This window comes from Phoxinus phoxinus (assembly GCF_949152265.1).
Source record: "Phoxinus phoxinus genome assembly, chromosome: 10".
NCBI lineage: Eukaryota > Metazoa > Chordata > Actinopteri > Cypriniformes > Leuciscidae > Phoxinus > Phoxinus phoxinus.
The window spans coordinates 10,191,468-10,202,699 of NC_136885.1; positions in this window are offsets into that span (position 1 = coordinate 10,191,468).

The window sequence follows — 11,232 nt, forward strand, 5'->3', positions numbered from 1 at the left end:
TGCCCGTGATACAGAGTAATTACATAATTAAGTACTTAGTAGTAGATGTTGTAATAACATGTAACTACATGTACTTAACATGTAATTAAGTTATGGAACAGCCTGTACTTACACATTGTAATTACACACATGTAATAGACAGCTACTGTTACACATATGTAACAAGCCGGGTCAGTTACATATGTGACCCGCCACGGAAACCAGGGACACAAGTCGGCAGCACAACTTACGAGCAAAATGAGAAAGAAGCGTTTTTTTTTTCAAAACTGGTGATTTTCGCTTTTTTGCAGAATCTGTTAGTTGAGATCACGAAGAAGCCTTTCCATGTTTTAGATATCAATATTGGTATATTTAAAATCGTACATTTTTAGGTTGAAATCGGCTTGTTTTGTGAGATTCTAGCTCGCAGTAGGGGCGTGTCATTGTCTGTGTGTATTTCCATACTGGATAAGCCGGCTTTTGTTTCTTTTGTTATTGCCCCCGCCCTCCAAGGGAACAGCGTGTTAGGACTGGGCGATATATTGATATATTTTTTAAATGGGATATGGAATTAGACCATATCGCATCGACATAGTTCAAAGTTGCGCTGTGATTCTTGCTGCAAGCAGTCTGCTGCGTGCTTTTGTAGCAGTCTGCGTCTCAACAGCCCAGTGTACAACGCGACAAATACTCACATTAAATGTTTACGCAGAGGAACAGGACACTGCAGTTCTCAAAAGTTCATTATTTGCATGTGCTTTAAAGCCTTGCCGGTTAAACATGTCATTCGCTGCTGAAGCGCTGTTCTAATGCGCTTTTCTGCGCGCAAACACCCGACGCGCGCATGCACTAAAAGCCTGTCTAACAGCGCCTGGATACTGGACTAAGTTATCTTTCGAGTCTTTTTGAGCTAATACTGTCAAATACACTCAAGGTTTACATAAAGAAAGTTGGTTATGTCTAAACTGAAAGCAAACCGAGAAAATTGAGAGAAATCTGCGTGTCATATTATGCGTACATATTAGACGCGTTGCTTTCAGGTCTTAAAGAGACAGTAGCCCTAATAGTAACACACTGCCGCTTGTCCTTAAAGGGATTGTTCACCCAAAAATAAACATTTTGTCATTCTTTACTCACTCTAATGTTGTTCCAAACCTGTATTTATTTATTTATTGTGCTGAACACAAAAGAAGATATTTGGAAGAATGTGGGTAACCAGACAGTTGCCGGTCCCCATTGACTACCATAGGAAATAAATATAGAAGTCACTGGGGAACATCAACTGTTTGGTTACCCACATTCTTCCAAATAACTTCAACAGAAGAAAGAAACTTATTCAGGTTTAAAACAACTTGAGACAGTAAATGATGACAATTAAACATTTGGGGAGAACTATCCATTTAATGTTAATAAAACAACATCACACACTGCTCTTGACTGAGAACTTTAATAGTAACTTTAATAAGAATCAATGTATAATTTATACAGTGAAGTCCATATTTGGCTTTGCCTTTCACTGAACATTTGCTCTCACTTTGAGTAAAAAATATCGGTATATATATCATATATCGATTATTCAGCCTAAATATATCGGGATAAGACTTTTGGTCCATATCGCCCAGCCCTACAGCGTGGTTACTTATTATGCAGCGCTCTAGCGGCTCTATCTGATATCAAAAGAGTTGCCTATACAGTTTTATTGGTAGATGCTAAGAGACATTTATTTATATATTACCTGTTTGCAAACTTTTTTTTTTTCTTTGATGGCACATTTTCCTGACCTTTTTGCTCCCCCATGTGCTTTACAGGGGGTATGGCTTATCTAAATGAGATGTAAATGAGCCCTATTGTCACTCCCAGCAGCAGAGAGAGGTGAGAACTGCTCAATCTTTAGAGGCAGATTTCTCCACTTTTAATTTTTTTGAGTGCCTACCTTCAAATGGCCACAACTTCTCCAAATATTATCAGATTTCCATGTGTTACACATCGTTGGAAAGCTTGGAGACTACACTTTCAGAATATGTGAATAACTCAAAATGCCCCAGAACCGACATGTGTCCTTACTTTCCATGACCGGTCACATATGTGTTACCGACTTGGTACAATGTAATTATATAAGACATTACTTAGTACTACACAATGTAACAAAAAGTACTTAAATATTTTACTAAGGTGTGAAAAACCCTGCAGGGGTAACATGGGCTGTTACGCCTATGTAATGGTCAAAGTCTGTTACAAAACTGTTAGTGTAACCGGGAGATCCAGATCTGTACTTTAGTTTGAATTAACTCACTAGTTCACAGCATAAATACATGTAGTAGTTTCCTAATTACATTGCAATTACATAATATTACACAGGGATAAGCTACGTAAAATAAAGTGTATTAAGATTGTACTTAAGTGTACTTCATGTGTATCTACATACCTTATCCATCTGTACACATGAAGTACACTTAAGTACAGTCTTGATACACTTTATTTTACGTAGCTTATCCCTGTGTAATGTTATGTAATTGCAATGTAATTAGGAAACTCCTACATATATTTATGCTGTGAACTAGTGAGTTAATTAAACACTAAAGTACAGATGGATAAGGTATGTCGATACACATGAAGTACACTTATGCTGTGAACTAGTGAGTTAATTCAAACTAAGGTACAGATGGATAAGGTATGTAGATACACATGAAGTACACTTCAGTACAGTCTTAATACACTTTATTTTACGTAGCTTATCCCTGTGTAATATTATGTAATTGCAATGTAATTAGGAAACTACTACATGTATTTATGCTGTGAACTAGTGAGTTAATTCAAACTAAAGTACAGATGGATAAGGTATGTAGATACACATGAAGTACACAAGCTGTGAACTAGTGAGTTAATTCAAACTAAGGTACAGATCGATAAGGTATGTAGATAAACATGAAGTACAGTTAAGGACAGTCTTGATACACTTTATTTTACGTAGCTTATCCCTGTGTAATATTATGTAATTGCAAAGTAATTAGGAAACTACTACATGTATTTATGCTGTGAACTAGTGAGTTAATTCAAACTAAAGTACAGATCTGGATCTCCCAGTTACACTAACAGGTGTGTAACAGACTTTGACCATTACATAGGAGTAACAGCCCATGTTACCCCTGCAGGCTTTTTCACACCTTAGTAACATATTTAAGTACTTTTTGTTACATTGTGTAGTACTAAGTACTTTCTTATATAATTACATTGTACCAAGTCGGTAACACATATGTAACTGACCCGGCTTGTTACATATGTGTAACAGTAGCTGCCTATTACATGTGTGTAATTACAATGTGTAAGTACAGGCTGTTCCATAACTTAATTACATGTTTAGTACATGTAGTTACATGTTATTACAACATCTACTACTAAGTACTTAATTACTCTGTATCACGGGCACCGTAAAATAAAGTGTTTAAACAAACTCTAAACTTCACAAACTTAGACTCAGATACGGGATCAGAACAACCAACATACAACGTTAGCGACAGACAAGGAACAGACTGAAACACAGGGCTTAAATACACAGACCAGATCAGGGAAACTAGACACAGCTGGGACAAATTAACTCATAATGACTAATTAAGATAACAGGTGACAGGGATAACATCAATGACACACATGGATAAACTGGGTGTGCCATAGGCAAACACAACATGAACACAGACACAAGCTGTGTTCCAATGTGAAGGCTGCATCCTCCGAAGGCCGTATTTGAAGGCCGATTGGCTGTGTAGCGATTCTAACTCAAATAAAAGGAATATAATTTTAATTAAAGCTGCTAGCAGCATTTAGCGGTGTTCAAGCAGTTAAGGCAGTCAAGGCAGTTAAGCATAAAAAAACATTAAGTTTTATGTAGCAAGCATTTAACCACTGACATCATAGATGGAATAGACCATGTTTTAGCATGATTTACCATGATATACCACATTTTAGTGTGATTTTTCATGATTTACCATGTTCCAGTATGATTTACCATAGTTTACCATGATTTATCTTAGTTTACCTTGATTTACCATGATATACCACATTCTAGAATGATTTACCAGGATTCTAGCATGATTTACCCTATTTACTATGATTTACCATGTTTCTAGCTTTAATAACCATGATTTACCACGTTGCTAGCAATTATGTGAAGCAACAGAACAAATTAAGTGATCAACTGACAAAATATGATTGTGTTATAATAGTAATTGTTATATAAGGGATCTAATATATAAGGGATATATTAGTGTCTAAATATATGAATGCAAAAGCACATGTGAAAAGACTATTAATAAGTCGAATGTCCAGCAGAGGGCAGTAGAAGACCACTTATTGGCTCACTTTCATTTTACAAGTCTTGATTTTTACCAGTATTTTGCACTAAAGAAAACCAGTTTTTCCATGTTAACTCCATTATGCATGCTTACACACATTACACGTCCATCAAAATAACAAATATATAGCTTTAAGCATTTGTTTGTTAGCAAAGCTGAAAGCTGATAAAAAAGATTACAAATATAATCCTGCTGCTCTCTCTAGTGGACAACCGTGGTACAGCCTCCATCTTATAGTTGAAGTGAATGAATGAATGGAAATTTGTTTTTTCACTTATATTTCGGGAACGAGAAGACGAAAAAATCTGAAACTCGGAGCTTAGATAGTGCTCGAGGTGCCCTGTGTAATGAGACCACCCTGGTGTTGGTGGGCGATTGGGGCCGGGAGTTATTCCCGTTCAAATGCAATCCTTTTTTGGCTTATATCTCGGGAATGCCCTGGCCAAATCGCAAAAGTAGATTTTTGACAAAATTCAAAATGGGGGAAAAATTTGCATACCGGAAATGAAATCGGAGATATACATTTTTTACGACAGGTGGTCAGCTTTCCAATGATATAAGACACTTGAGTCTATGACATACGGTCTAGGAGTTATGACCAGTTTCGCGCAATTGATTGCTATAGCGCCACCTATGGGCCAATCGGGGTCATAATTTGATAACCTCTCTGTCATGAATTCACACCAAGCTGGAAATAGTCCTCAATAGTTTTATTAACAGAACTTGCCAAGCGCTAACAACCGTGGCCATCCGGTATCTAACAACAACAATACCCAAGCCCGTAGCACCTCCTAGTGGAGAGTGGAGCTTACTGCAATAATCATTAAAATCACATCACATCTCCCCTCTTAAGTAAATTCCAATTAGCAGTATGTCAATATATTCAGATTAATGTCTTGAACTAAATACTTTACTTTTTTTTTATATATATAACAATTTAACTGTCACTGTAACTTCCATAATAATAATATCAGAACAAGAAGCCAGTACTGTAACACACTACACGACCAATAAAGGACATTTTCATCTTAAACATAGTCCTTAAACCTGGCGGGTGGTCTAATAGCTCTTCCAGCTAAGGTTCTCTTTGGAGAGGTGCCCGAACTCGGGAAAATAGTTGGAACACAGGACACAGGTGAACCAGAAGCAGTGAGAGGGATGTCTGTGTCACCTTGAGTGGTAAAATCACAGTCATCATTAGTCTCTTGTCCAGCACCTTCAGATGCTGGCTCGGGCACTTCTTGCAAATGCCTCCTGTTTCTGCGGGCAACAGTTCCTTGGTCAGTTTGAATTAGATAAGACCTGGGCTCTTGAGCTTTCGCGATAACTTTTGCTGGGGTTTTCCAACCCTTCTCCCCATCGAGTTTGACATTAACCCTCTGGCCCGGCTGCAGTGTAGGCAGAGGTCGGGTTGAGTGACGCTTGTTGTAGAAGAAGCGGTAGGCAGCTTTGGATTGCTGGTCCTTAAGTCTTACCGCCTGATGGTCAATTTCAGTCGGGTTCAGCTGCTGTGGCAACACAGGAACTGTGGTTCTGATTTCTCTTCCGATCATCAGTTGTGCTGGGCTCAGGCCTGTTGCGGTGATAGCTGTGGCTCTGTAACTCAACAAGGCTAGTTGTGGATCCGGTTGTCGAAGGATTCTCTTTGCAATGGCTACGCTCCTCTCAGCAGCTCCATTCGCTTGAGGGTAGTGAGGGCTTGACGTTATATGCTCAAAGTTGTACTCCTCACTGAACTGGCGAAACTCCGCTGAAGCGAACTGAGGGCCGTTATCCGTAACTAGCTCAAACGGGATCCCCCACCTGGCGAACATGCACTTCAGGCGAGTGATGACTTGGTTGCTGCTTGTGGAAGGTAAATGAGAAATCTCAATGTAGCGTGAATAATAGTCTGTTGCTACCAAGTACTGTTTTCCTTCAAGCTCAAATAAATCAGCGGCTATCTTCTGCCAAGCTCCTATTGGCAGTGGTGTGGTGATCAGTGGCTCTTTTCTTTGAGCTGGTTTATGCTTGATACAAAACTCACATGTTTTTACAAGCTCGGCAATGTCTCTCCCGACACCTGGCCACCACACTGAAATGTTAGCCCTTTTCCGGCACTTCGTGAGTCCCTGATGACCTGCATGTATTTGTGACAGCACAGTCTTTTGCATTGAAAGAGGAACAACAATGCGGTCATCATGCAGCAAGAGTCCATTGACTTCAGACAGGTGAGCTCTAGCGGCGTGATACTTGAGCAGGTTGTGTGGCAGGCGGGACAAATCTGAAGGCCAGCCAGTACTTGTATAACGAATCACCGATTGAAGAATTTTGTTGTTGCTTGTAGCTTCTCTCATTGCATTAAGTCTGTCTTTGGTGATTGGTCTAGTTCCAATCACTGCCTGAACATAAGCTTTGACGTCCTGCTCTGTGTCTGACTCCGTACCACCCTCCAGGGGGTTGCGAGACAGGGTGTCAGCAACAACAAGCTGTTTCCCTGGTACGTGAACAGCTTCTGCATTAAACTTCATTAGACGCATCAATAACCTCTGACACCTAACGGGTGCTTTATCCAGGTCGTAGCTGTTGATAAGTGGAACCAGAGGTTTGTGGTCAGTCTCAAGCACAAACCTGTCCATACCTTGTAAGTACCTCCCAAAGCGCTCGCATGCCCACACACTGGCAAGGCATTCCTTTTCTATCTGGGAGTACCTACGCTCCGTCTCTGTCAGTGTCCTTGAACAAAAGGCGACTGGTCGGAGTCCGTCACTGTGTTCTTGGTAGAGTGCGCCCCCTAGGCCATAACTACTTGCGTCTGCACTTACCACTGTTGGCTTTGTTGCATCATAATATGCCAGTACGGGTGCTGAGGTAAGCAAACCTTTTACCGTTTTGAAGGCGTCCTCTTGTGCTTCTCCCCATGTCCACACTGTGTCGCTCTTCAATAGGCTGTTTATAGGGTGCATGACCGTGGAGAGATCAGGAAGGAATTTTCCCAAGTAGTTTATCATTCCAAGCCTTTGACGCAGTTCCGTTATGTTCTTTGGGCTGGGAAGTTCCGCAATGGCTCTGACTTTCTCAGTGTCCGGTTTGATGCCATTTCTCCCAATGATGTGTCCAAAATAATGAATCTCATGTTTTCTGAATTGACATTTGTCTTTGTTTAGTTTAAGTCCTGAAGCTTTAATTGTTTTCATCACAGCTTGTAGGTTTTGGTCGTGGTCTTCCTGGTCCTTGCCAAAGATCAGAATGTCATCCATGACAACTTCAGTGCCGGTGTGACCCCTCAGAAGTGAGCTCATTTTCTGCTGAAATATTTCCGGTGCCGATGTAATCCCGAAAGGAAGGCGACGGAAACAGAAGCGGCCCACGGGAGTAATAAAGGTTGTAAGTTTCATGCTGCTCTCATCAAGTGGGATCTGCCAAAACCCACTTGATGCGTCCACTGTGGAGAACACTGTTGCGCCTGACAGTTTTGGTGCAATATCCTCAAGCGTGGGAATAATGAACCTTTCTCTTTTCACAGCTTTATTCAGCTTGGTAAGATCCACACAGATCCGAGGTTTCTTGTTCTTTTTAATCACTGGCACCATAGGAGCACACCAGTCTGTAGCTTCCTTTACTTCTTCTATGATGCCAAGAGACTGCATTCGCTTCAATTCCTCCTCCACTTGAGGTAGGATTGGAAATGGGATGCGTCGTGGGGTTACAATGCTGTATGGCTTGGTCTCCGGCCTAAGCTCTATTTTGACTGGCTCACAATTTAACAGTCCAATGTTCCCAAATACATCCTCATATGACTCGAGTCCATTTACTCTGCGAACCAATCCCATTTTGATTGCAGTTTTCCGTCCAAGTAAGTTTGTTGTGAAAGAGCCTGACATAACATAAATCCAAAATGGGAAAGTCTCTCCATGTTTTTCACAGTGTGTCATAAACTTGCCTTTACACTCTAGCTTTCCACCAGGGCTTGTGAAGGTTGATTTTGTCATCACCAGGAGAGGGCGCTGTTGCAGGGAGGAATATGTTTCCTCAGGAATCACTGTTACATCCGCACCTGTATCGATCCGGAACGTAACAGTCGTGCCATTGATTTGTAGATCTTCATACCATTTATCTTCATCATTTTCACTGCCATCAGCAACAGCCCCGAGAAACCATGCACTGCCCTCATCACTGTCACCGCCAGTAGTTTTAATTGCATTCACATTCTTAGTTTTACACAGTGCTTCAAAATGTCCCATTTTATTGCATTTGCGGCAGCGTTTACCTGCAGCTGGACATGCACCGTAATCATGCTGTCTCCCACATCTTGTGCACATTTTCTTTGCTTGATGTGTCACATTCTTGTATTGTTCATCTTTGTTTTTGCCATACCTTTTATCGTACTGCCTAGACTGCTTGTACTTACGTGCATTAACGGCACCCACTTCAACATTTGTTGCTCTGGCGCTGGCGTTTTGTGCTTTAATAAGCTCCGACTGACGCGCAATACTGATTGCCTTCTCTAATGTCAAGTCCGGTTCGAGTTGTAACTTTTGCGACACTTCTCCATCTGCGATGCCGATGACAATGCGATCCCTTATCTGTTCGTCTTTAGTCGTTCCAAAATCACAGTGCTCTGCAAGCTTATAAAGCTCTCTGACAAACGCCTCCACGCTCTCTCCATGGAGCTGTGAGCGTCTATGGAAACAGGCACGTTCATGTATCGTATTCCGCCTTGGCACAAAATGTTCATCAAACTTTTTCAAAACCTCTTCATAATAGTGCTGCACATCATCCGGAAACGTAAAGGTGCTAAAAATAGGTTCTGAGTCTTTCCCCATTGCGTATAACAGCGTATTCACTTGTATATCATCGTCTTCTTGGTTTAGCTTAGTTGCTATCCGAAAGCGAGAAAAACGCTGTCTCCAGATCGGCCACGCCGAAGGCTGGGTGAAGTCAAACGATTCAGGAGACTGAAACTTAGCCATCTCGTTGCTTCAATCTTGTTCACCGGGCGAAAGATCCGACTTCTGACACCATGTCATGAATTCACACCAAGCTGGAAATAGTCCTCAATAGTTTTATTAACAGAACTTGCCAAGTGCTAACAACCGTGGCCATCCGGTATCTAACAACAACAATACCCAAGCCCGTAGCACCTCCTAGTGGAGAGTGGAGCTTACTGCAATAATCATTAAAATCACATCACACTCTCCTCGATTTTTGTACTACCATCTGGCAAAGTTTCAGAGATCCAGCACTTACGGTTTGGGCTGCACGATACGTTTTACAGGAGAATAATAATAATAATTACAATAATAAAAATCAGTACAATTACAATAGGTTTTCAGCACTTCGTACTTGAACACCTAATAACTGATCATGAATATGATCGGGGAAGGTCTCGCTATCCTTGTATAGAATCTTACGGAAAGGCTACTTTTCTGGCCATGAAAAGCAACTCTCCTTTCTATAACAAATACTAATTTAAGTATCACAAATGTAAAGCTTGCAGCTTAGATCGAACATTTAAGGGACTTCGAGATATGAGCATTAGGCAGTTCCAGTTAATGAATAGAATGCATTTAATAGATGAAACTACAAAAACATGTGACTACAGTTAAACACGGAATATGTGTATATACAACAAGATAGCGGTGAATAAATGAAAGCTGAAGAAATAAGAAAGAGAGAGAATGTGAGAGAGAGAGATCAGAATGCAAAATTACTGACACAGAACCTACGAGAGTGTGTGTGTGTGTGTGTGTGTGTGTGTCTGTGTGTGTGTGTGTGTGTGTGTGTGTGCTTTTGTTTATATTACATTGTGGGAACCAAATGTCCCCACAAGGATAGTAAAACCTGAAATCACCTCCATTGTGGGGACCAGCCAGCGGTCCCCATGAGGGGAACGGGTTAACCCCCTGGGGTCGGCAATCACGCCGGCGTGATTTGCGCGTTTTTTTTCACATAGCAGCAAAATAGACCTAAAATACTCAGTCAGTTTTGGTCATACAGCCTTAAGAAATATGAAAAAATAAGCTGTTAAATGTCTACTTTTTTATGTGTCCACTTACAATCGAAATAAAACATTGTGCTTTTGTAAAATAAAGAAAGTAAACAGGGAGTGCTTTCTGCCTCTCCGTCTCCGTGAACTTTTTTTCTAAAGCACGTCTCTAAACTCAAATAAAACTCAGTGAATACTATTCACTCAGACATGAGCTATATATCTCTATAATCATTTAAGTGTGTAGTTTTAAATTATCTAATTCAAAACTAAAATAAATATTCTCTGTTTATGTAATCTATATATAAAGAGCGAGAGATCAGCCGTCCTCATTATCTTTCTGGCACCTCATTATCCCGCTAATGTGACACGCCCATCGACAGCGCGCGCGCTATTCAAACGCAGATCTGAAGCAACACATGCAAACCAGTCAACGCCCACAACAGCTGGACAACACACTCGCTGTGAGGAATGATAATATCGTGATAATCCTGGAAATTTTACCTCAAACGTGCTGGAGTAGCCGAACAACGGATCCAGCTGCAGATCATCAGTAAGTGCTTTGTTCTAATCGCGATATGAAATGGTGTCTGTAAACCGCAAAAGACTGTTTACATTTGAATCACGTTTCTGTGTTTGAATGAATGCACAGCGCATGCTGTTGTTTACTACAGCTCGCGCGAGTTTCGCTTTTAGCAAACTATATTGCCTACTGAGATGAGTAAAAATCGACTGAATACGTTGAAATAAAATGTATTTGTATAAGCAACATATTAAACTGCAAATTAACATTTATGCCCTAATATATATTATAAAAGACCATATGTTACAGACGAAATATGAAAGACAACATTTCGTTTTGGATAGATTATTTATAAAGCTTTTACTGCCACATCAAAACCTAATTTACAAGGTGCAAACAAAATCTTAAAAGGT